Source organism: Podarcis tiliguerta (genome assembly GCF_965153285.1).
Source record: "Podarcis tiliguerta genome assembly, chromosome: 6".
Lineage (NCBI taxonomy): Eukaryota > Metazoa > Chordata > Lepidosauria > Squamata > Lacertidae > Podarcis > Podarcis tiliguerta.
The window spans coordinates 41,696,894-41,722,857 of NC_139539.1; the positions used below are offsets into that span (position 1 = coordinate 41,696,894).

The following is a 25,964-nucleotide window of genomic DNA, read 5'->3' on the forward strand; positions in this document are numbered from 1 at the left end:
TTTTCTGGCGCTTTCCTTCCGTGCTATTTTTTGGATGAAAATGGTAACACACACACACACACACACACACACACCCCAGCAGCACCATTCTGTTTGGTCTACCCCCCCCCCAGTTGTTGGGGGCATCCAAAAATGTGACACGGCATTGCGCACATATGACGTCACACGCACGATATACAGGCATGTGCATGTGAGGTCACACGTCTATGTTACAGTGGCAGGCACCCACAATCCTAAGGGTGAGATGACGCCTCTGTTAGCCACAGTCTTATACTTAAGACCAGGGGTCAGCAAACGTTTTCAGCAGGGGGCCGATCCACTGTCCCTCAGACCTTGTGGGGGGCCGGACTATATTTTTTTGGAGGGGGGGGGAATGAACGAATTCCTGTGCCCCACAAATAACCCAGAGATGCATTTTAAATAAAAGCACACATTCTACTCATGTAAAAACACGCTGATTCCCGGACCGTCTGCAGGCCGGACTGAGAAGGCGATTGGGTCTGATCCATGATTAAGACAAACCAATTTTGTCCTCTTTTCTGCAAATTGGTCACTGCAGAAGCACTACCTCTCATTTTCTCTCTCACATACACGTGTGAAAATACAACTCCTTCTGATACCTCCAGTGGGCTGCTGCTTACACCATGGTAAATCTACTCTACCTGGAGCTTATTGGGAAATTTGTGGGTTTCCTTATCCACACACGGAAAGGGGCCTCTCATCCTAACTGCAAGACTCAGGAAAGCAGATGTGTCTGTGCTGCTATCTGGGAAGACCAAACAGTTCCCTCTGCATCTGGTGCTAAAGTGACTCTGCCCTCCACAGCCTTCCTCGTGACTCATCTATTTCTCCTTTTGACCAGTGGGCAAAATACCACACCCTTGGTGCTTGAGGGGAAGAAGAAAGTTCTCTTGCTTCCACACGCCTTGCTTGCCCAAAGAAACGTCCATCTTTTTATACTGCCCTTCACAGCACATGATATTGATGCATTCTGCCAAATATAACTCATAAGCAACAAAAAAAGACTAATCCCAGAGCTCAGTAGAAGAATTAAAATAAAACATGGGGGGAACCCTATGCAGAGTCCCACTGTTTGCGCCATTATCACAGTGATCTGTATATAGTACGGGGTTTCCCAATGAAGTATATAAAGTTATCATTGATCCAACCCAAATTCTGGTGCTGAGAGCTTCTTAAAATGGCAGAGTTGTGAGAGTGATAGAAATTGAAATATGAAACCTAGGAGCTAAATGGCATCTTAAACTTAGGTTATGGGTGCAACAACAGAATGCCTAGGTGCACTTTTTAAATCGCAAGAATACAAAGCTGAAAATGAATGAACTGCAGCTGAAATATTATGTTCATTTTTCACATGGCCTAGTCCTTCTGCTGCCCACCCCCCTAATATTCTTAAGAGGGTCTCTTCTCCAGCCTTCAGAGACTAGCTAGAAGTGGGGAGGCAGAAAAGGGTCCTCTTTTCCTTCTAGCAGTGGCAGTTTTAATTGGAAATCTTAGGCACAGCACAGTACCCAGAGATCAGAAATTGCTCTCGCTAATTAAATTCCCTGTCGCAAAAATGTGTCTAGAACAATGGGAGTTTTGAACACTGAGTTATGGAGCAACAAGGAGGAATCCTGAAGAAGTGTGTGGAAAATGCATCTCTGAAGCATAGCTCTGAATTTTTTAAAAAAGCTCATTCAAGTTTTCCAGAAATCAGCTTGCTTTATACATCTTTGCAGAGAGAAAGAGGGGTGTTAAAGTTATTCTTTTAGCACTGCAGAAAATATTGTTTAAAATGTGAAACTCTGCATCTGTATAATTTATTTAAAGCAATAAAGCAGCATAGCCTGACAATATAGTTGCTTTTTACAACTTCTATGGGGTTAATATCAACAGTAGGGCTGGACAATATATGGTTTTCAACATGATGATATATCACCCGCTAAACACTGCGATATACCGATATGCCACAATGTCTGAAATAAGGATGAAGCTATGTAGAAGCACTGGCTGGCTTCATGATTACCCCCTTGTTGTGAATTTTGCCAGCGACTGCTTTTGTGATTTGCTGCTCCCTTCAGGAGACAGGGGAGAGTTGATCCAGCAGTTAACAGGGGCTGCTGGAATCGGGAGAAACATTGGGTGGCTTCCCAATTTTCCCCACATTGTGATTTTTGCACAGCACACACACACACAAAATCATGATTTGCAATATATTACAAGGTCAAAGAATCATGAAAACGATACCACAATATGTAGGGCTCCCCCAGCCAGAATCCATTTTGGATTATACAGTCGTAACTTAGTTTTCAATCGGAAACCATGCCAGAAATCCATTTGACTTCCGAAAACGGTCGAAAACCAAGGTACGATTTCCGATTGGCTGCACTCACCTATGGGTTTGCAGCGTTTGGGCAGGGCTGAGAAAGATTCCCTGTCCTGAATAATGGACAATTGCTTCCAAGCAGTAGAGGCAACACTGAGCTCAATGGACCGTTGGTTTGACTTGGTGCAAAGCAGCTTCCCATGTTTCAGTGCAGGAACTGCCCTGCCAAGGTACAGTAATGTGTAACAGCGATGCTGTTAATTGCTACCCTCAGGATTTAAGCACACACCACTGAGAGCTACAGTGCTAGCAACGACTGTAGGAGTGCACGGAGCATTTCTAAAGCAGTCGCACAATGCTGGCAACAAGGAGAGATGCCGTATTACAAAACCAATCCCAACTGTTACACCACCTCATGTGAAACAGTGTCTCCGTAGCTAGAACCTCCAGGTTTGTCTGGGAGAGTTGAGAAATACCCTCTCCTACTTTCCTTCAAAGCGGGGCCTCCTTCTTTTCCAGCAGGAAATAGATGCATGAGAGGTAGTAGTACAACAGATGCAATCTTTCTTAGCACGTAGGCAAAAGAATAGGAAAGACTCTGCCTTGTGAATAGCTGCAGCTCTTGAAAGCATGGAAGCCCTGCAAAGTGGGGGGAGGGGGTACAGCCACAGGAAGCATTTGCAAATCAGCTGAGGGATGTGACTAGCCACATGTCAACCTAGGGAACCCCTTGTCCTTTTTATTGGCTCGTTCTCTAGGATCCAATCTTCTGTCTCTCGGTGAACTTCCCACAAGCTACGGAAAACCTCGTCAGCACAGTTTATTTATAAGAATTCTTATAATAAAGGAGCAGCTCAGGCAGAGAAGCTGCAGTCCGCAAGCACTGCCTCCCTCTCCCGCCCCAGATGGGAAGCAGCATTGCTTTGGCCTTTCTCTTTTCCTCCGAACCCAAGCGCCTCTCAGACCCGTCACCACCCTCCAGTGCCATGGAAAGCAAGGGAGAGGGATGAACAAAGGCAGTCAGGAAACAGATCAAATTAAAATTCCCAGCCTCCCACATGGCGCTGACTCCCACACCCCTCCCTGCCAGCCATAAGCTGCTCTGACGAGCTGCAACTTGAGAGGCGGTAACGGGAAGGGTGAGCTGTTACCATAGGAAGCGCACTTTAAGAGCAGCATTAGCTCCCTCTAAGAACATTTACTGGCGATGATGGAAAGATGGAAAAAGCAACAGTGCAATGCTCCACCCTTTGCGGACGCTCTTGCCAAGGTCTCCGCCAGCAGGCAACCACCACTTCTTTCCCATGAGCCCTCTGGAGCTGGGAGGGGGAGCTGGGTGAGGGTTGTGTGCATGTGCGCTGCTCCCATGCCGAGTCCACATGAATATATATCCATCGCCCAAGATGGAGGGATGCGTACTGGGTCTCCCCTGTGGAATGTGCTGATGAAGGCTTGTGCTCCTAAACAGGAGAATTTTGGCAAGCCTGCTAGGCATTCAGGGTCTGCAGCTGCTCTACACCAGGGGTCAGCAAGGTTTATCTTGCCTGGGCCAGATTGGTCCCGCAGAGATCCCTCCGTGGGCCGGATCACGTGTGCCCGCAATTTTTGGCATCTGCGCAGATGCGATTTCTGGCACCGCGAAAGTGAGTCCTCGTGCCGTGCTGGTTTAACAAAGTGCATGAGCAGGCAGCTTGATTTGAGGGCGGCTCGTGGGGCGGTCAAACTACTTCAGCGGGCCACTTCCGGCCCATGGGCTTTAGGTTGGTGACCCCTGCTCTACACAAATAGGAGGACACACATTTGCCTTGGATTAAGTGGGCTCCAATTCGCCAAAGATGATGCCCACAACAAATCTGTTCTGGTTTTAAGGTGGCAAAAGGCACTGCAAGGTTTGCATGCTGCAGGGATGTGTATTCCCTGAAACGGTTTAAAGCTCTTGCACAAAATGCACACTTGCTTTCCCTCTTTCTTACCCAACTTACCAGAGCATTAAAAAAACCCAACCCTGTCCTTCCACAATAAGAGGACAATCACATCAGAATCAGTTCTAGCACAGCCCATGTTAGAGAGCCAGTGTGGCATAGTGGTTAGAATGCCAGACTAAGACCTGGGAGATCAGGGTTCAAATCCCCACTTGGCCAATGGTCCAATAGGTTCTTTTTTTCTGTCCTGCCAGTTTCCCTGGGAAAACCTGCTGAATCAGAGCCAACGCCAATCGAGTTTTCAGCAGATTGGTCTTTGTTCTGATTCAGCAGTAAACATCAGGTTTTTCTGGGGAAAGCAGCGGGACAAAAAAAGAACCTCTCAGACCCGCCCATGACCAAAAATCAGAGCACAAATGGAAGGAATCAGGGGACAAATGGAAGTCTAGATGAGCTGTCACTGGGTGACTTTGGGCCACTCACTGCCTCTCAGCCTAACCTACCTCGCAGGGTTGTTTTGAGGATTAAATGAGGAAGGGTGAACCTTCATGGAGCTCCTTGGAGAAAAGGATAGGGTATATAAATGCAATGATTAGATAGGTAGGTAGACAGAGAGATAGTATCCAGTACTGACTTCATAAAGCTGAGGTATGGGATGCAATTCCCACTCCTTTTTTGGGTGCAAACAATGCAGCAAGACAACAACAACACTGACATCACAGCCACAAATACATCAGCATATGCACATGTCAGGCCTAGCACATAGCACTGAGCAGAAGACACTGTACAGAAGACTTGCAGATTTGTACCACTTCCGATATACCGTACTCTATAGTTCAACTGTAACATGCTCATTTCTCAGTGCGTAGCTGGAACAAAGGGGGGGGGGAACACACACACACACACACAGTCGAACTCCCTCAGGGAGTGGGAAAGCCATCTGTTGCATATCAGTGAATCAGCTTCTACCATTTGCTATCTAACTGGACAGACACAGGAGACCCGCTTTTTAAGGACCATATAGTCACATGGACAGCCATGTATCCAAGACAAACAAATCCGGCTAACTAGCTGAAAAGCTGTCTGCAGAGTCTTGCCCTCAACTTCAGTAACTGAATTAAGTTACACAAATGTAACTTAGCTCACCAGATGCTTTTGCCAGCCCTTCGCATGAGTCCGAAATTGCATGCTGCATGTTTCTAGCTACATAATACTTACAAACACACACAATGAGTCTAATTCAACATTATACCTGCCGTCTCCCCCACACAACTGTTTTGGAGGTTCTCCAAACACCCCCAGAACCAATGGGGGGGCACATGGGCAATGAGGGGGGGAATTCCTGTTGCACAAGCAGAAATCCGTGCACAGGATTTCTGCTGAAATCCACCCCCATCATTCAGCCTAGACGCTGAGGTCCAGTGCCGGTTCCCTCGCTGTGAGAAGCCAAGTTACAGGGAACCAGGAAGAGGGCCTTCTCAGCAGTGGCACCCGCCCTGTGGAATGCCCTCCCACCAGATGTGAAAGAGAAAAACAACTACCAGACTTTCAGAAGACATCTAAAGGCAGCCCTGTTTAGCGAAGCTTTTAATGTTTAATAGACTATTGTATTTTAATATTCTGTTGGAAGCCGCCCAGAGTGGCTGGGGAAACCCAACCAGATGGGCAGGGTATAAATAATAAATTATTGTGATTATTATTGCACAGGGCTTCCACTGATGGGGCTGGTGGCCCCCACCACTGCCTTGCCCGAGGAAAATATGCCTTTGGGAGCTGGTTGGTGAATTGGTTGGGAGCTGGTTGGTGAGTTGTGGGTAGAGGTTTTTTTCCTGCTGAGCTCTAAGAGGTGTAAACAGAGGAAGGGGGTTAGGATGAGGTGTAACGGGAGGTGGGTTGGCAATAGGTTAGGGGTTTGGCGAGGGTAGTATATAGTGGGGTTGGTGAAGAATGCAAGAAGGAGCAGCCCCTGCTCTTTCTGTGTTTATTCACACATACCAAGCTGCATTAAGCACTTCTTCCACATGGCCTCCTTGTCTTCTAATAGGAAGAAAATAAATACTAGGTGGAACTTGCTCCTAGCTTGCTGACCAATTGGGGCTCTGCCATCAAGCAACTCTGCATTTTCATACAATTTCTGCTTCTTGCAGAAGGAAAAATCTATGACTGGGATGCCCAGAGAGGAAGCAAAAAGGGGAACCTGCAGGCCAAGGCTAGCTACATGGGAAGGAGAAAACAAGAACAGCCAGGATGCTAGCAACGCAAGGCTGAAGCTGCAAACAATGCAAAACTTAGAATAGTGGCATGGGTTTGGGGCATCCCCAGAAGTGCATTTGATGGGGTGGAGATCAAAAACGTAATCATAGGGATACTGCCAATCAGGAAGATTTGTCAGATGATGGCAAAACACACCAGGTTTTCTGCTTAGTGCTGCATTCACAGAGATCCCGATCCAGGAGTACCAACACAATGTCCCATTCGCACCAAATATATTGGCCCTGCATTCAGACACATAAGACATGGTTTATTGTGACAAGAATAAACTGCAGCGATCCTCAGGCTTGTGCACTCTCCTCTCATCCCATGTCCCTGGGAGGAGGAGCCTGTTAGCTTTGCTTCACCATAGTTTGTCGTGTCATCATAAACAATGGCTTGTTTGAAAAACAACTTCGAGGTGGAAGAGGGGCAAAAGCTTGCTACAACTCTTTGTGTCTCATTCCCATCACACTAAACCAGGGGCAGCCACTGTAATACTCTCCATAAGTTGTTGGACTCCAACTCTCATCACCCCCTGCCAGCATAGCTAATGGTCAGGGATTATATGAGCTGTAGTCCAAGAACATCTGGGGGGCATTAGGTTAGCAACCCCTGTTCTAAAAGATGCATGGAAGTGGCCAATGCCTTTTGTCGAAAGCGTGATATAACCTGTTCCAGTCTGCAGGATCTGAAGCCCTTCACTAAGCAGCAGTGAGTAACCTATTGACCTCCAGATGTTGTTGGGCTACAACTTCTGCCATGCTGGCCGAAGGTCATGGCAACTGGAATCCAACAGCATCTAAGCCACCTGTGTAGTAAAGGGGCACATGGACACTGCTGCACTTAAGCAAGAACAGTCTCAATATTTGGAAAAGAAAAACTTTTAGAAACTAGTCACATGATGAAGGGGAAAGTTGCACCACTCATCAACAGTGATGCTGGGGAGTGCTGTTGACATTTATGAGACACAAAAGCCAGCTAGCTGGGGAAAGTCATGCCTTTTCCTTACCATATCATGGGTTGAGCGCTGTGAAAATGTGATGCCCCCATAGGCTCCCAAACAACAAATGAGCAGCAAATGCACATCTGTTGCTCAGTAAGTGGATTGCCTGGGAAAGCCCTAAGTTCCGGATGCTAATTCTTATCTTCAGCATGCAATGCAATCTCTACCTCAAATCATGTTCCAATAGTTGTAATCTCTAGTACAAAACAAGTTCCGGTACTTACAGAGCCACAAGATCCCATCTAATAGGAGAAAGAGACGGACCACTTAGATGCTCCCCCCCCCCCACCTAATAAACAGCTTCCTGTTTCCTGAGCTAAAGAAACAATTGCTAAGCTAAAGTGCTAAGTAAAGCCACAAGGATATTTGCAGCTTAAAAAAGGGAGAGGAAAACAAGGCAGGATGCATCATCCAACAACACTATGGTTTTATGGAGATATAATGTTCTCGGATTTAGAGAAGGCGGAACAAAAAGAAAAGAAAAGAAGAAATAATGCATTCCTTGGAATCATACCTGTTAAAAGCGACTTGAGAAGCACAGATATGCATACAAAAGAGAGGGAGAAAAACATTGCATTGTGCCAAGATGTTGCACAATGAGAAAGAAGACTATTTTGGAATTTTATTTCTCAAACATAATTTTTCCATAACACATCTTCATGTCCCAACAGAACATGATTTTATTTTTTTAAAAAATAAACCACCAAGTATCTGATTTTTTTATAGCAGAATTTGCAAGTATTTTCTGGACAGACAAATGCAAATCCACATTCTGCTCATCAATTCAAATGATCCTGTACTGGGGGGAAAACAACAATTCATCTGTAATAAGTTTCCAGCATTCACAAATTGTTCCCCAATTCCAAGTCAATCTTTTTCAACACAGAGATAAAAATGCAAGCATGCTAATGCATTCCACCTGCTGTATTTGAAATTCAGGTGCAGAGAAAACAAACTCTTGCGTGATTATTCTATGGGAATCACTGCTAGCTTTTTTAAGAGTCTTTTTCTTAAGGTATTCTGCCTTTGGCAGCTGCACCATAGGGAAAGAGGAAGAATCGTGTGTGTGTGTGTGTGTGTGTGTGTGTGTGTGTGTTAACATGTGCAAGGGAGTTGGGGAAGCCTTCTGGTAAGTTGTGAGGGGAAACTTTTCCATCTATGGCATTGGTATGTCTTTCTAAGTATCTGCCATAAATCACCCAAAGCCTCACTCTCGAGACTTCAGCGCTGCTGGGACTAAGAGACAGACTGGGGACAGCACTGCAAAGGAAGCAGGGCCGAAGGGTTAATTTTGTAAACCAAACTCTGAGAGCAAATCAACATTTATTCCCATTCTACCCATGATTTGGCACCAGCTCAGGTGCAATGCTATGCAGAAGGTCCGTCGGGCAAGGGACATGAGCCAAAGAAACAGGAGCTGGGCTGAAATGATGAAGATGGGGGTTCCATTCCCAACTCTATTACCCAAGACAAAGCCATTGTTGCACAGCCATAAGTATAAACCGCTTCCCTATCCTTTTACTTACACACACACACACACATCCGTGTCTTCACCCAGCACATTTTCTGAAACGGAAACCTCCCTCCCATCTGTGTTTGCACAATGGCTTATTTCTGGGGCCCTTTGGAGGGTTATTGCATTCAAAATAATCCTCTCAGCCTCCTGAATGAGGTAATGCAGAAAAGCATGAATTGGGGCAGGAGGATATATACTCAACACAAACAAATAATGCAGGCTGAGACTTGCCATTCAGCTGTGTGAATTAGTGGCTGTTGCCTCTGCCAAAGCATTGGGGGAGGGGCATTCCTTATAATTTTGTTCCCCCTTTCCCACATAGGCCTGTTTTCAACAAGCATCATTTGGGTTTGCTTCTTTTTAAAAGTGTTCCATATTACAGAATATATAAATACATAGAAGCTGGAGAAAGAATGTGCAGAAATCAGAAAGGCCCTGCCAAATGTCTCTCTTTTCAAGGTTTACGAGATGCTGTTCTGCTACAATTCAATTGGAGATGCAGCCTGGCTGCCCCCTCCCCACTCAGGGAATGGGCAAGGTAGGATAGCCTTTGCTAACCTGGTGCGGTCTAGGTATTTGGTCCCAGTCACCATGGGAGTTTCAGCCCAAACATCTGGAAGGTGCTAGGTTGCAGGAGGCTGGTGTAGACCTTGTGGAGAGAGTGAACAGATAGATGAGGGAGATGCTTTCGCGTATTCTTGCCTCCGTTTCCCATTGTTTATCAGCCTTTAAGACCAGTTGGGAAACTAAACAAAGAGAAACTATAGGGGGTACCAGTGAGTAAAGGCTTTCCTATTTGGAAGCCCAGTCCAGCAAGTCTGGAGTGGAGGTGTTTTGCAAGCACAGTGGATATTCAAAGAGGCCTCCACACAGAGACAAGATACACATCAAGAGCTGAGAATGTGCAAAGATGATGACAGCTCACTCACACTCTAACTCACCTACCGATGGGGGTAACTTAACTATAAAAATATTTCCACAGCAGACAGAAAGCTGAATTTTGTTACACACAGAATCCAACAACCCCCAATAATTACATTATTATAACAATTCTCTCTCTTGCTTTAAACTTATCTACGGAGATTGGATTTACATTGGTTGGTAATGTTGAAACACTGCTTTTCTGCAATTAGCTAGAAGAGGAATTAAAAGAGAGGTTCTAAAGAGCCTGTAACATACCACTATTATCCAGAAATGCCTTTCCCCTTGGCCAATATCATTCTCTAATGCTTACTCCCTAGTAAGTCATGCTCAGAAAAAGGTCTTTTCCAAAGTTAATTAAAAGTTTCCAGGTGGCAGGTGAAGCTCATGTTATTGCTTTCCTTGGACTAGTTGGGGGATTAGTAATTGCCCCTTAATTATTCACCTTCTATTTCCCACAAAAGTGAAGCACTAATTACTGATTTGCTTTAATTTCCTTGTATTTTGTGGTGAAATAACCCAATTTTGCTGTAAAAGAAAAAGCAGCAATAATGAAATAAAATTAATAATTAGACACTAATTCATCAGGACTCCACCAGCTAGGCTGAACAGAGAGCACTGAAATAAGTCAACCTGCAACAGGAAACTTTTGATTAAAGGCATAGAAGCCCTTAAAAGTTTCAACAGCACTTGCATTTTATTGCCCCCTAAAATTGACAGAGATCAGGCCTATGGTAAAAGCAAGAAAAATAAAATCACATGAAAGCACAACACTGAAAACACTGGAATGGAACGATTTGTCAGAGATATAATCTGGATAATAATTCCTGAGAAAAGGTATTGTGCAGAAGCAATCAAAGTCTTATAACAATAGCAGCCAGTGCTCCAGTACAGATAGCATATGCAGAATGTTTGGTTATGGGAGTTTTGAACAAACCTAACACTGGGAGAGGTAGACTCTCTAGGAAATTATATTTGTGTGCAGAATGTAAACTCTATTTGGAGGGGATGCACACACAACAACTGCTTACATCAGCCGAGATGCAACCTGCTGTGAAACAACAGTGGCAAAGAAGATGCAGATATGATACATTTGGCCCTTTCTTAGGACAAAATTCAACCCCCCACTCCCCACCAGATGCTTCAGAGGAAAGTGGGGAGGATGATTGGGCCCCAAACCATTCCATAACCAGATTAGGATCCAGGGGATCTCAGGCTGGCTCAGCCCCAACCCTTCCCCATCCTTGGAACACCCATTTTTAGGGTTTTTTGCTGGGCTCTGCTGGTGAAGTCTCCCACCCACACATTGGGCAGTCCAGTGAAAATAAAGTTTGAATTGCTCTGTTAGCCTCCCAACATATAACAGCTGCATAACCGGGAAACTTATACTGTGTATGGAGGAAAGAGCAAAGCATGCTCTTAGGGAACAAGATCCGTATCATGCATTATAATGTTTTCCTTGAAGACAAAGTAGAATATTCATTTGCTTGCTCATCTGCTGAAATTCTTGCTGCGGCTCCTGGCCATGGCCACCAATGAGCTTTCCCAGCCTTGCCTCTGGAGGCTGCTTTTGCAATGAAGATGCTGCTCACTGGGCAACAGCCCAAAGAAATGTTCATCGTAAGGAAGCCAACCACAATTAAGGTGAAAAACCCTGCTACTGATCAATTACAAGCAGGCTGGTCAGATAGGAAGCCAAGATCTATTTTGGTACATTACAGACCCCTTTACGGCAGAAGCAGCAGAGCTAGTCTAACCTGTATCTCAGGCAAGCATTCTTCGCGCTGCATCACTCACAAGCCATCTTTGATGTGAGAGATAACCCTAAGGGGGGGGGGAGTGGTCCTAAAGGGGGTAGGGGGTGTATTATAATCAGAAGGAGGCACCAACACTAGCCTAGGAGCTTTAGGTCAGCAGGCTTAGGGGATAAGTCAATGCATAAGAAATGCAGTTCATTAAAACAAATGAAAAGCTTAAAAACAATTATATATAATATATATAGCAGGTGAAAAATCCAGGACTATAAACAACAAATCACTCTTCTCCAAATACCTAGGTAAGCAAATGAATCTTCAATAGACTTCAAAATACTGATGTAGTGGGGGAGAAAGTGTAGAATGATAGGTTAGTGGCAGGTGGAATCAAGCAGCAGTTGCTACTCTGGTATATACATCACATTAAACCACAGTTGAAATAAACTATGGTTTAGAAATTTCAGGTGCTTTACTCATAGAACCACGGAATTGTGGAGCTGGACAGGAACCCATGGGGCCATATAATCCAGCCCCCTGCAATGCAGGGATCTTTTGCCCAACACGGGGCTTGAACCCACAACTTGTAGATTAAGAGTCTCATGCTCGACTGACTGAGCTACAGTACGTTCCGTGACTGGGTCTCCCGATGTTTTCACTTTCATTTAAAAGCAGCTGTGGCAGGCTCTAATTATTATCAGAGTGGTGTCTCTTGGGGAAGGAATTTTGCACCTACTGCCTACTGCCCTGGAGGCTGCAGAACCACAGTGGAAAAGAAACCCTGGTCCCATCATCTCCTTTGGGCAAAGGTACAAGAGGCACCAGGTGCTATTCAAGCGAGAACACATGCAAGGTAAAATCGGCCTAGCCTGGAGCAGATATAAATGTCCTCTTATAAACTCACCTACTTTAATCTGGCCTTGAAGAACTGTTCTCCCTCCTCTTAACTTTCGCCTGCTCTCCTCCCCTTCTGTTCTGTGTCTTGTCTTTTTAGTTTGCAAGCCTGATGGCAGGGCCTCTCTTCTCTCTCTCTTGCTGCCTCTTTTTATTATTATGATTATTATTGATGTGAGCTGCTCTGGGAGGCAATTGTCTGAAAAGCAGGATAAAAATAAAGTCAACTGTCTAAAAAGGAGAATCAAAAAGTACAGGAAATAAATGGCGATGTGAACCATTTCTCCAGTTTAAATCCACCACTGTACAAGGTCCTGTTTCCCTATTTAGGATGAAGAAAAGGTACAGTCCACAGTGCACACGCAGTGTGGCTGCTCTGATAAAAATCGGAGTCCCCACAACTGCTTCTAAAGTTTGGGGGAGACATCAGGAGACCTTATCATGGATCTTCTGTGTTGTGACATTTGGTCCCCAAATTACCCATTGATCTATTAGTCCAGAGCTGTCTATTCCTACTTTTCACGAACCTGGTGCTCTCCAGATGTCTTGGACTACAACTCCCATCAGCCCCAGCTGAGTTGGAAAAACATGGTCTACTGTTAACTGGCAGCAATTCTCCAAGATCTCAGCTGGGTGCGGCTGTTGGGAGTTGTAGCCCCAAAGATCTGGCAGGCACCAGGTTAGCAGAAGCTGATCTACTCTTAATTGAAAGTAGTTCTCCAAGATCTCAGGAAGGCAGCAACTGCTGTCTAGGTCTTATTACATATTGTTTTAAATATGCTTGTGGGATGAAGTGTGTGTGTGGGGGGGGGGTAATTTGTTTGCTCTGCTTTTGTTCTTGTTTTTATTATGTACAGTCATACCTCGGGCTGAATATGCTTCATGTTGAGCGCTTTCGAGTTGCGCTCCATGGCAACCCGAAAGTAACAGAGCACGTTACTTCCGGGCTTCGCCACTCATGCATGCGCAGGTGCTCAAAATGACATCACGCACATGCACAAAAATGGTGAAAAGCGACACACGTGTGAGCAGACGTGCCATTGCTAGTTACGTTTGCTTCTGGACACGAGCAGGGCTCCGGAATGGATCCCGTTCGCATCCCAAGGTACCACTGTATATTTTTATTTTGTATTTTTATGCTGTGAACCACACTCAGATCTTTGGATGAAGGGTGGCATACAAAAAAATATGAAAATATGAAACTGCTAGAGATTCGATCATGGAAATATGGCAATATATGTGGCTTCACCATGAAGCTATTGTTCCTCCCCAAAATTTCATGCAAGCAACTCTGGGCAAGCGGTTCCTTGGTTTTCTCTCTCTGTCCCAGAGGAAAAGTATGATGCACTCACTCTTTCCATCGCCCTGAAGTCAGGCTAATAATACTGTCCTCCTCCCACCCACTGCAAGCAAGCAAGCAAGCAAGCAAACACACACACACACACACACACACACACACAAAATCAGCTCCACTTGAAGACAGAACACAAAGAGCTCAGCAGGTTGAGTAAACCTAACAATTTTACATCCAGCAGAAAAGCTGCAGCGAGCCTAAGGGCCTGACTAGGATCTCAGCAGACTAAACTTCATGTGTATCTAAGGCTGAACTGGGCAGGGCCATGAGATTATCAGGAACCCCACCCATCTTGCCCGCACTTAAAAACAACTCTAGAAAGACCTTAAAGTGGCAGTTTAGTTCCTCTATCCCTGGCTCCACCCTCAGCCGATTCCTTTCCCAAGCATGCAGAATTAATTGGTGAAGGGGAGAGTACTTTTGCAAGGAGTTCGCTGCAGTCATGCAAGTGACTGTGAGGAAAGGAAAAACTTAGCTACGTACTTCTCTTCTGTTTTACCGCACGACAACCTATGATTTAGCCCTAGCATCCTGAACTAAAGTCCATTTTCTACGGTGGTCACCAAGAATGGTTAAGAATGGGGATGGAATAGAGCTGAGTTTTGAGCTAGTACCCATCTGGTTCAACTCTTGACTTGGCAATCAATGCAGGGAAGGTTTTAGGCTTGTCTTCCCCAACCTGCTCCCTGCCCCAGATATTCTGGACTATAAACTCCATTATCCATGACCATTGGCTGGGTGGAGCCTGTGATTGAAAAAGGAAGTCTGTCTCAAGAGGTAGAGCCATCCTGCAGGTTAGTTAGTTCAAGATGGAACTCAGCGTGATAAAGACTGCACTGGCTGTCAGTTCTTTTCTGGACCCAATTCAGGTTTTGACCTATAAACAGCTTAAGGGCTGCAATACCTCAAGGACCATCTCTCTGCATATGAACCAACCTGGACCCAGCAATCATCATCTGAGGCCCTTCTTTGTGTGCCAGAGAGGTCCAGAGGGCAGCAACACAAGAACGGGCCTTTTCCGTGGTGGCTCCCCACTTGTGGAATGCTCTGCTCAGGGAGGCCCTCCTGGTGCCTTCATTACTTATCTTTAGGTGCCAGGCAATAACATTCCTCCTCTCCCAGGCCTTTGGCTGATTAAATAATACATGGCCTTTTAAACTGAGGGTTATTCTTTTTGTTTGTTATTGTGGGTTTTTGTATTTCTTTGTTGTAAATCGCTCTGTTGTCTTCGGATGGAGGGCTGTACAATGGATGCTTGGGTTGCAAACATGATCCATGAAGGATGGATGTCTGCAACCCGCAGCAGCGCGTCTGTGCATGCACAGATTGCGATTCGGCACTTCTGCGCATGCGCGACCGCTGAAACCCGAAGTAACCTGTTCCGGTACTTCCAGGTTTCGGCGGTCTGCAACCTGAAAATACGCAAACTGAAGCATCTGTAACCCGAGGTATGACTGTATAGAAATGTAATAAATAAATAAAATAAAAAATACATAAGGAAATGCAAACCTGGGGGATAGCAAATTACTTGACAGTAAGAATCTTCTGAGACCCTCAATGAGTTGATTTACCTTAAGGACCACCTGCCCCATTCAACCCTGTCCATAATCTTAAGATATGCATCAGAGTTCCTTCTTGTTTGTCCATTGTTGAAATTGGTTAGGTTGGGAAGCACACTACAGTATAATGAATCTTCTGGCTGGTAACTGCTCTTGCAGTTAACTTTTTTCTTCTTGCATTCAAAAAAGCTTTAAAACACACTATTGCCTTTCTTAACAATTCCTTAAGAGGAATTTTGGTGACCTAATTCAACACCTTTCATGCATTGGTTTGTCTGTACTCCTTCAGTGCTTCATGCTGTGTCAGAGGTTCTATTATTTTTATTTCTCCATACAGTGCTTTGTGAGGGTCTGGCCCTAAACTAATAAATAACTGGAATGAATGAATGAATGAATGAATGGTGAGTGTGTGAGAGTTCAAGGTGACACCAGGATTCCAAAGTCCAGGAGCAACAACAACAAAAAAGAAATGCAGCAGGGGTAGGAATGCGTCCGACAAAGGGGGCTCCGAGTCCATGAAAGCTTATGCCACCATGAATTTGCCTTTAAGGTGCCAGCCCACAAGTCTCTTTGTTGTGTTTGCTGAAAGAGGTTAACATGGCTACCACTCTGGAAATGTTTGGAATGGCAGACAGAGAAAGGAACTATAGTTCAGACACAGGCACACAAGACTGTCCATTTAACAAAAAGCTAAAGCCAAATCACTTGGCAAGATCTTTTCGTCTTTCTACAAGACAACATCCCAGTAAAAGCAGATAAACACTGGTGGTGTTGACAAGGACTGCACACTTGAAGAGGCTTTGACATATAACCCTTTTTTTATTATCACGCAATACAACTCTGTAGAATGGGTCCAAGTCAGAAACGATTTGGCAGTGGGGACCAGACTGTTGTGGTTGAATGAATCACAAGAGATGCTCGATTTAAAATCTACCACAAAGGGTCTTTCAGATGCACAGGAGCCAAGAAAGTATCTCTCTCCCCCTTACAAACTAGCAACATTTGCTGCCCAGACCCTGGAGACCACATGGTTATAAGGAGCATATAAATGCCGACTCATCTATGCAGCTTGGTGTGCCAGAGCAAACAAGGTGCAAAAATGGTGGAGGATAAGATTAGCATTTGCACAATGTTTCAAAAGTAAAGTACAAGGTTTGTTACTGAAGGAAGGCAAATGAAGAAGTCCAGGTGCCATCTCCTCCCTTCTGAAGTTGGTATCTGTTTTAGAAACCTGTTCAAGGCCACAGAGATTCAGGGAAAGTTATGCAACTTTAATATGGGGGTGGGAAGGGTAGTTCTTTAGTTAAGGCAACACGGAACTGTTGTGCTCCAGCTCTTGCAGTTTACAGTGTGCTTGCGAAGGTTACCAAGCAGATTTTGAAAAATGGTTTGCAATCTGGCTTGAAAGGTTCTGAAATAAAACATAGGCTCAGGTCAGATCTTTCCTGCAGACAGGTGTCAATATGCTGCACAAGGATCATAACCGCAATCACAATGTAAGTTGTCCTTGTCCTTTAGAGAAGCCCTTGGTGGAATCCGAAGCCTGCATAGCACCTAACAGAGCCTTATTTGAATGTCTGCCATCTCCTCCCACATTCCATCCTGACACTGTGACCAGATGCAGACTCCACTGCTGCACCATCAGCCAGCATTTTTGCTTCTCATCTCCTCACCCCCACATCTCATTTGCTTTGTTTACCCTTCTACCCTGATGAGGATCCTGGAGAACTCAAGAGTCTGCCCTAATACGCGTTTCAACCCAATATGGAACCTTTTAAGTGTTTCCTTATTCATAGATATCCATAACTGAAAACTAGAAGAGATGCATCCATATGCAGCATGGGGGATTTAATTGCATGGTGGGAAAATCCCTGCCCGCCAGCCAGCATTTCCTCCCTGAAACTTCTTATTGTTCTAAGACTTCCTTCCTGATGGGGGATGCTTCCTGTCACAGAGCTGCACAGGAATGAATTGGGCCTAAGGGAAGGGAAACATAGGCAAGGAAATTGTTCCCACTCACCTATGTTTTGCTTTAAGGGACGCGGGTGGCGCTGTGGTTTAAACCACAGAGCCTAGGGCTTGCAGATCAGAAGGTTGGTGGTTCGAATCCCCGTGACGGGGTGAGCTCCCGTTGCTCTGTCCCTGCTCCTGCCAACCTAGCAGTTCGAAAGCACCTCAAAGTGCAAGTAGATAAATAGGTACCGCTCTGGCAAGAAGGTAAACGGATTTTCCATGCACTGCTCTGGTTTGCCAGAAGTGGCTTAGTCATGATGGCCACATGACCCGGAAGCTGTACGCCGGCTCCCTCGGCCAATAAAGCAAGATGAGCGCCACAACCCCAGAGTCGTCCGCAACTGGATTTAACGGTCAGAGGTCCCTTTACCTTTACCTTTATGTTTTGCTTTAAAACTCCTGCACACACTCAGAGTTGTATTGCATGATAATCAAAAGAAGATCAGGCCAATGGCCTACCTAGTCCATGACCCTGTTCTCCTAGTGGCGAAGCAGGTGCCCATGGCATGCCCGCATGCCAGACCCAAGCAAGACCACTCTCCCCTCTTGCAGTTTCCAGCAGCTCATATTCAGGAGAACACACCTTCTGAGCCTGGCATGCCACTGTATTTTGGTCCTACATGGCTACCAAGCACTTGATAGTGAAACATAATCCCAGTGTTGGGTGCCAGGCTCTTTGAAGCATATAACCAAAAGGAAACAAATTTTGCCAGGGCATCAGCAGTAATAGAAGCCGTCCTGCACCTTTGACACCAGAGTTTCGTGAAATGCATTTAGAAACCTGGACACAAGCCCTGAAATTATTACTGTTTGTTATGAAATCCCTGTCTCCTAGTCCTATACTCAGCACATGCAGAGAGAGAAGGGGGGCGGGGGAATCACAGCCTGGAAACTTCCTTTACTTCCTTTTAGAGCAGAAAGATGGAATCCTGTCAAACACAGAGGTGTTCCCTCCTTCTCCCAAAGGGATCCTCACACGGCAAGCTAAGAGATTCCCCCTGCTTGGCAGATGGGTTGTCCCCTACAGAATTTCCGCTGAGCCTCCATGTGGGGCTATTTGCATGCCACTGGCTCACAGGGTGGGAGGATGGGATTGTTTTGAAGAGAGCCTCTCCTCCTTTTGAAGCTAGATCCTGAGGATCTGCCCTCTGGGAATGCAAGTGATGCAGCAAAGAGAGATTTCTGGCACACAGTGCCTGCCAGCCAGTTATCACAAGCAAATCAGAGGAAAGGACGCCTGTGAGGACAAACATTAAAAATACATGGGAGGACTGACAACTCAGGGAAGCAGTTTTTCAGCTTGGGGAAAAAATTAATCCTCATCCAGGCATCCCATGGTATCTCCTCATGGCAGGATTAATTTAGTTACCGTAGGTAAACCCTTCCCTGGGTTTCCAAAGTCACCAGGGGAAATAACAGATTCAAAGGTGACACTTGCTGCTTCTAGGAATTTCCCACCCACTCTCAACAGACCAGGCAACTGTTTCTTGGGTGTAGTTTAAGTTTAGGAATGATTACTGTTGCAGAACACCTCCGTATTTGGAGATCTGTAACTTTCTTTTCAAATGTTTACTAATTCCCAAAAGGAGGGAAGAACCTGCAACCCTCTGGCCCCATCCACTACTGAAACATGGCCCCAGGAATTTTGCTGACAAACAAATGTGGCCCTCAAGTTGGAAAATGTTCCTCACCCTGGTCTAGAAGTTATTTAGGCCCTTTAGGTCCAAAACTGCTTTTAGACTACAGTGGTACCTCAGTTTATGAACTTAATCTATTCCAGAAGTCCATTCTTAAACTGAAACCATTCTTAAACCAAGGTGTGCTTTCCCTAACAAGGCCTCCTGCTGCCGGTGCCCTTCCACAGTTCGAATTCCGTTCTTAGACGAAGGTAAAGTTTGCAAACTGGAACACTACTTCCATTTTTGCAGTTCGTAAACTGAATAGTTCGTAAACAGGACTGTTCTTAAACCAAGGTACCACTGTAGTGGCTAAGAGATACCGCACAACTGTTCTGCTGTTTTCTCCTCCCTTATTCCACTCTTGCACACATACACAACAGTCCCTTGTCATTCTGAGACTTCAAATCCACACATTTCTCTGAACCAGCTAGTCTGCCACCTCTGGTTAGCCCTATACCTCCACTGTACAGGCACACTAGCAGAAGATAGGACGATGTGTGCATTCCTGTGTGCAAGCTGCCTGGAACCTAGATCAGAATTGGCTCTGCTTCAGATGGGTCTCCCTCAGCCCTGCCTGCAGATCGCAGGGACGGAACCTGGGACCACACTCAACTACTGCCCTTTGTGGTTCACTGAGATGTTATATGGGGTTTTTTCTCCATTGATAAATCTGCCTGTATACTAGGGATGCCTGAAATTTGGTCACCATTTTTAAACTAACTAACCTGATTTGCACTTCCTGGATTAATTGAAGGGAAGGAGCTAAATTGTCCAGTTTTTGTACTTCTCCAAGCACAGCTCTTGGCTCAGAAGGAAGAAAATAAAAGGAGATACAAAAAAAAAGTGAATTTTAAGATTAAACGCTCAAAAACACATACATTAAAATGTGGCTTTTTATTCAATTTAAAAAATAAATTGCAGAATGGTGAGGAAGTGAGATAGAAGTGACTTCTATGAAATGGCACATGCAAAGCTGTCCAGTACCAAAAACAAAACTGATTCGTCCTTCTTTACATGTAAGATCCAAGCAAAAGAAACTGGATTGTTGGGAGCCCGAAACTGGGAGCCCGACTCTGCTCACAGATTCAGGGTTTGTTATTTATTAGATTTCCTGTTGGATTTGTATCCTGGAAGCTTCCACATAAATGCTCTCATGAAAGCTAACAGCTACATGGCAAGCAAACAATTGCTTAAACAAAACACTACTGCCACAGATAAAAACAAATCAATGAAGGTCTGCCTTCCCAGGCCACAACCAGTTCCTGCCAGATGGCTTTTGCTTGCATTCAGACTCCACCCTTATTAATCTTACCATTTTGCCCTTCAACATTGGCATGCTAGCAGTCCTGGCATCCCGTCCAACCAACTGAGAGATATCCACATGTACTGGCAAGAAATGGATATGGAAAAGTTGCTGCCAACCGTCATGACCCAAACTTCTCACCCTCTCAATCAGGTATTCATAGGGCTGACTATGGTATGTGATTATAAATCCAAGGTACGTGACAATAACACCATAGCTCTAGCCTGAAGGAAATTTGTAACTGCATACACGCACATGCGCAGAAACGCACACATACATTTATTTTGCTCCTGATCTTTGGGAGGGCGGGCAGGAACTCTGCAGAAAACTGAACCTTCCATTTGTGATCACTGGAATCCTGCTCAGCCTGTTCTGGCTTTTGAAATTTCACTGGGTACTGCCCAAAATATTTTCAAACTGATCTTCACAATCATAAGGACTAGAGACTAGAAAAACAGTGACGCTCCATAGACTTCCATGCTTGTATGAGGATGTAATGGAAGCGCAAAACATACCTGGCCCTGGCCGTTCAATATATTACATTTCCAATGGATTCTATAACTGGTTCGCATGGGTGTTTGTATCTGAGTTAGCAACGGTACTACACTCCCAAATACATTTAGTTTTAGTTTAATTATCTCACTCAAGCTTCTCCACACCTCTCAGCTAACGTCTGGCAAGCGAACTCACCCTGCAGGGCATCCCTCAAAGTGGAGAAATTAATTCACAGAAGAACATTCATAGAAGGAAAACAAGAACAAGAATCCCGGGGGGAAGAGAATGAATTCTTGGATGGAGTTTCACTATAACTCCAAAACTGAAACTCCAGCTTTCTCAGTAGATGGCAACTCTAAAAAGCTCACTTTAAACAGCCATACTTCAAGCTTCCCAACAGCTCCTTCATTTTTGCAGTTCACACAAATCACCCTCAGTCTCGATCCTATTCCTGTAGTAACCTTAGTGTGAAAACTACTTTGGAGGCATCTCTATGGAGAATCGTGTCAAGATTTTTTACTGCCACTTTCTCTCAGTCAGCTCACAGGGCATGCTTTACACCAGAAAAAAAAGTATTTTGGCTACAAACTGCATTAATGACTAGAAAATCCTTATCTAGCTAGCCATTTTCAGGGGAGAAATCATAAGTAGTTACTCCACATTCCAGATTACCCTTTGAATGCAGTTTTGCCTAACATACTTGGAACTACTTTTGGCCCTTCAAGTTTGACCCCAATGCGTGTTGACTCACAAGGAAGTCCCACTTTGTTCAATAGAATTTCCTTCCAAGTAAGGGCACACAAGATTTCTGCCTGAATCTGTTTTGTACACCTTGCATGTTGCTGTTTACGCACACAAAAAAGGAGCTGTGCCTCTCCAAACACGCAGCAGACACTTGCCAGAGAGATAAGGCAACTACTCGTCTAAAACATACAGTGGTACCTCGGGTTACAAATGTTTTGGATTACAAACTCCGCTAACCCGGAAGTAGTACCTCAGATTAAGAACTTTGCCCCAGGATGAGAACGGAAATCGTGCGCCGGTGGTGCGGCGGCAGTGGGAGGCCCCATTAGCAAAAGCGTGCCTCAGGTTAAGAACGGTTTTGGGTTAAGAACAGACCTCTGGAACGAATTAAGTTTGTGCCCGAGGTACCATTGTACTGCTCCCTTTCACATATACAGTGGTACCTCGGGTTACATACGCTTCAGGTTACATACGCTTCAGGTTACACACTCTGCTAACCCAGAAATAGTGCTTCAGGTTAAGAACATTGCTTCAGGATAAGAACAGAAATCGGGCTCCAGAGGCGCGGCGGCAGCAGGAGGCCCCATTAGCTAAAGTGGTGCTTCAGGTTAAGAACGGACCTCCGGAATGAATTAAGTACTTAACCCGAGGTACCACTGTATAGGTGACCAAAAAAACACGAGGCCCTTAAACCAGCAGGCGGGGAACCTGCAGCCCTCTGGATGCTGCTGGACTACAACTCCCATCATCCCTGACCATTGGGCTGGGGCTGATGGGAACTGGGAGTCTGAAAACATCTGGGGGTTGGACTAATGATCCCTGAGGTATCTTCCAACTCTATCGATTCCATGGAGGGTTGCACCTGACCTTAAAGCTACTGGAGGAGCTCTCTCAAGGCAACTCAACCTGAAGAGAATTCAAAAGATACCTGCTTGCACTCTGCTCTGAACCACAGCATAGGCGTAAACAGAGAGCTGAGCAAACCGAGAGGAAAAAACACGGTCAAAGAGGCCAACTGTAAAGAGCAGGAAAGACAAGGGATAGTGGTGGAAGGCCTATTGCCAGCCTGCAAAGCAATTAAGTTATTTTTGGCAGCAGAGTGAGGGGATTCCTATCTTGAAACTCTCTTAGGAGCTTAAAATAGGCAGCGTTATTTCCTCCCACTAATAGCTGCGACCCTGCAATTGCTGTGGTGGCCAAGAGTTGTCTGGACCCTGGAAGTATTATCAAACTGCAGGCCCTTGGCTCTCGGCCATGAACTGGTCTGTGCTATCAAACAAACTTTTAAAAGCTGCTTTTGGGTGAACATGAACTGCCAAGAGCTTGTAGGGACCAAGAGGCTTCTATGCAACATTCCCCACCAAACAATGCATTGGTCTTGCTTCCTAGCACACATCAAATACATAACCATGACATACTGTATAGCACACACCAGTATTGGCTGGTGGGGCGGAAGAGCTTACCTGACCTCCTGTCACTAGCGTGGCTGTGGCTTACTGGGAGGGAGATTGCAGTGAGGTTGGGATGGTGCAACTGCACTAACAGGAGTGCCAGGTTTGCTCCGCCACTGGGTTTGCACCATGTCAACCTCCCCACTGCCTCGCCTCTTCCAGTACGCTGCAGCAACAATGGTAAGGCCCACAGCCCCACCCTGTTGACTGCTACTGCACATCACACACCATGCCCTCTTGTTTTAGAGCAACTGTTGTACAATACCTCAAAAGAAAGGTCAACTTAAGCATTTTAAAGAAGGAGATGGTCAAAAATAGCTTTATGTGTTGTTGCTTTATGCAAATGAAAACAGTCCTTTGTTCTCTTCTGATCTACTTGCTCTGCTTGGGAAAATGCACCCGTTCCATATCCCTTTCTCTGAAATGCTTTGCTTGATCAAAGGTTTCCCTGGCAATTGCTCTCATAAACTTGAAATGTTTTCCTTCCTAGAAGTAATCAATGTCCAATTATCCTTTTAAACATTCAGTTGGCAAGTCGCACCAACCAAATTCCTACTGAGTGAAACAGGTCACATCCACACCATATGTATAAAGCACATGTCTTTCCTCAAAGAATCGTGGGAACTGTAGTTTAAGGGAGCTGGAATTGTAGCTCTGTAGGGGAGTACACTACAGTTCCCAGGATTCTTTGGAGAATAATAATAATGTGTGATAAATGTACTTTAAAGGTATGGTGTGGGTGTGACCAGTCTTCTGCTGTCTGTCCTCCTTGTCATCCTTCACTCAAACCTTACAAGTAACTAAGTAGCCTGAGATCTTTCCCATGTCTCACATGATCTGCACAAGATGCCATTTACTGGTTCAAAAAATAAATATGGAGCAATTCTGCCCCAGGCTTTGTGGCTTTTCTTGGTCTTAGTTTTATTTTTTCATGCTATATACTACCTAGATAAATAGACAGAAGCTGATCTCAAGTCTTTGTAGGAGTTCCTGGTGTCAAACAGAGGCTGCAGGGTTACTTGTCCTGCTAGACTAAAGATATCTGCCAACCTAGGGGGAAATCTATGGTGTTCTAACTAGAAAGGTGGGAGTAGCTGGCAAATGGCTCCACTTGTGGCTGTCAGGATGAGGAGGAACTAGAACCCCAATGAACATGAGCCACTTCCTGAACAAGGATGGGTAGGGTAGATGATCTGCTCAGATAGCTCAGTTGGCAGAGCATGAGATACTTAATCTCAGGGTTGTGAGTGCGAGCCCATGCTGGGCAAATGTTTCCTGCATTGCAGGGATCTTTGCAGTCCCTTCCAACTCTATGATGCTATGATGATGGCATTACGCATGCTGTCAGTAGAACTGACCAATATGGGAAAGGAACTAGCTAAAGATGTGGTATTCTGGCTTCTATTGTGATCCACCCTATATTTTGCCTCTATTGCCTTTGGTTATTGTCTGAAGGCGGCGGCAGGCTCCTGGGGGGTTAGATTACAAAAGGGGTCCTTGGTTTCACACTTAACACTCTGGCTACACAGCAATCATTTCAGTATAACTGAAAGCACAAAACCTATCTGCGGATCATCAGGTGACATGACTGCACACATGTCTTTTTCTCCAAAAGTATGTGGACTGAAACACAGTGACTGACTTGGGCTTCCCGGTGCAAGTATACCATGTGTGGAATACATGAAGGTGATCATTGCACATCATTGTCTTCATGTGGGTTTCATGCTTTCCACAGAAGCCTTTTCAGTGAAGGAAAGGCAGCCAATGAAGCAGCCTTCAAACTACTACCAAGAGACAGTCCTGTTTTCACAAATATCAGGCCACCCCCCCCCCCCCCCAGGGATCAGCTAGCACAACAATGTCTCTGACAGCCAGGATGAGGGATTTTTAGATCAGATGCAGGGAGCCTCCCTGTGGCTTGTTCTAGACAGCCAGGCTCTCAGGTGGAGTTTGAAGCACTCAGATCTCTTTTCTGGATCCAAAAGGTAAAAGCCACATAGCCTGGAGAATTAAAGCTCCTTGAGTTCTGTGTGGGATGTCCACAAAATATTGCTTAAAAAGGTGCAAATCAACAGCCCAGTTGATTGTGACTTTGGGGCTTCAGTGTATTAAAAAAATCACTAAGAAACAACTTTGCTACTGAAATCCTAAAGTCATAGCACTCCAAATTCCCTGGAGTTTAGTAAGTTTAAATACAGTACATGTGGGCAACTTAGCAACCCCCCCAGTGGTTATCTAAACAAGGAATGGGGATCATCCTTCACCTCTGTTTGAGCTTGCAGCATCTGCTGAAATTCACCAATATAAGAGAAGCTTGTTTTTTAACAAAATCAAATCACATTCCATCCAAGCCACGTTAAGGGTTAAACAAAATACCAACAACCAAAAAAAAAAAAGTGAAGGCAATAGGAAAAAGAGTTCTCCTCTCCCAGAGAGAGCCAGCTTGCTGCTGGTCCTGCTTCCCTTCCCAGCAAGCTCTGCTCCTGGGAAAGTGTAGGCTGCTTTCCATATATATCTGCAAACTGTTCCATGCAGTAAGAAGGCTAATTAAAGGGAGGGCGGGAGAGAAAGACGCATGTAGAAGACCGAAAGGCAATAGTTATAAGAAGAATAGTGCCTGGGACGAGGGCTAAATTAGAACCTTATGGAGCTGTGCTTATGATAGCCCTGGAAGATCAGACCCAGGCGAGGGGTGGGGGTGGGGCAATAGTCAGCAGCTGCAAAACTATACAGAAAAGCAATAACAGGAGTGCATGCATTTAAAAAATAAATGATGAGAA

The 25,964-nt window shown here is 45.1% G+C and overlaps 1 protein-coding gene across 18 annotated transcripts in view; it reads right to left on the minus strand.

The window, feature by feature from the left end:
- ATP2B4 (ATPase plasma membrane Ca2+ transporting 4) overlaps window positions 1-25,964 on the minus strand; it is a 164,761-nt gene that overhangs the window by 105,584 nt on the left and 33,213 nt on the right. The window contains exon 2 of one of the 18 annotated variants that reach the window (XM_083445525.1): window positions 12,597-12,785. The exons of 16 other annotated variants lie outside the window; for them this stretch is intronic. The gene's annotated coding sequence lies outside the window, so the exon portion shown is untranslated. The remainder of the gene's footprint in view (window positions 1-12,596; window positions 12,786-25,964) is intronic. One more of the 18 variants, XM_083445524.1, reaches the window with a different exon arrangement.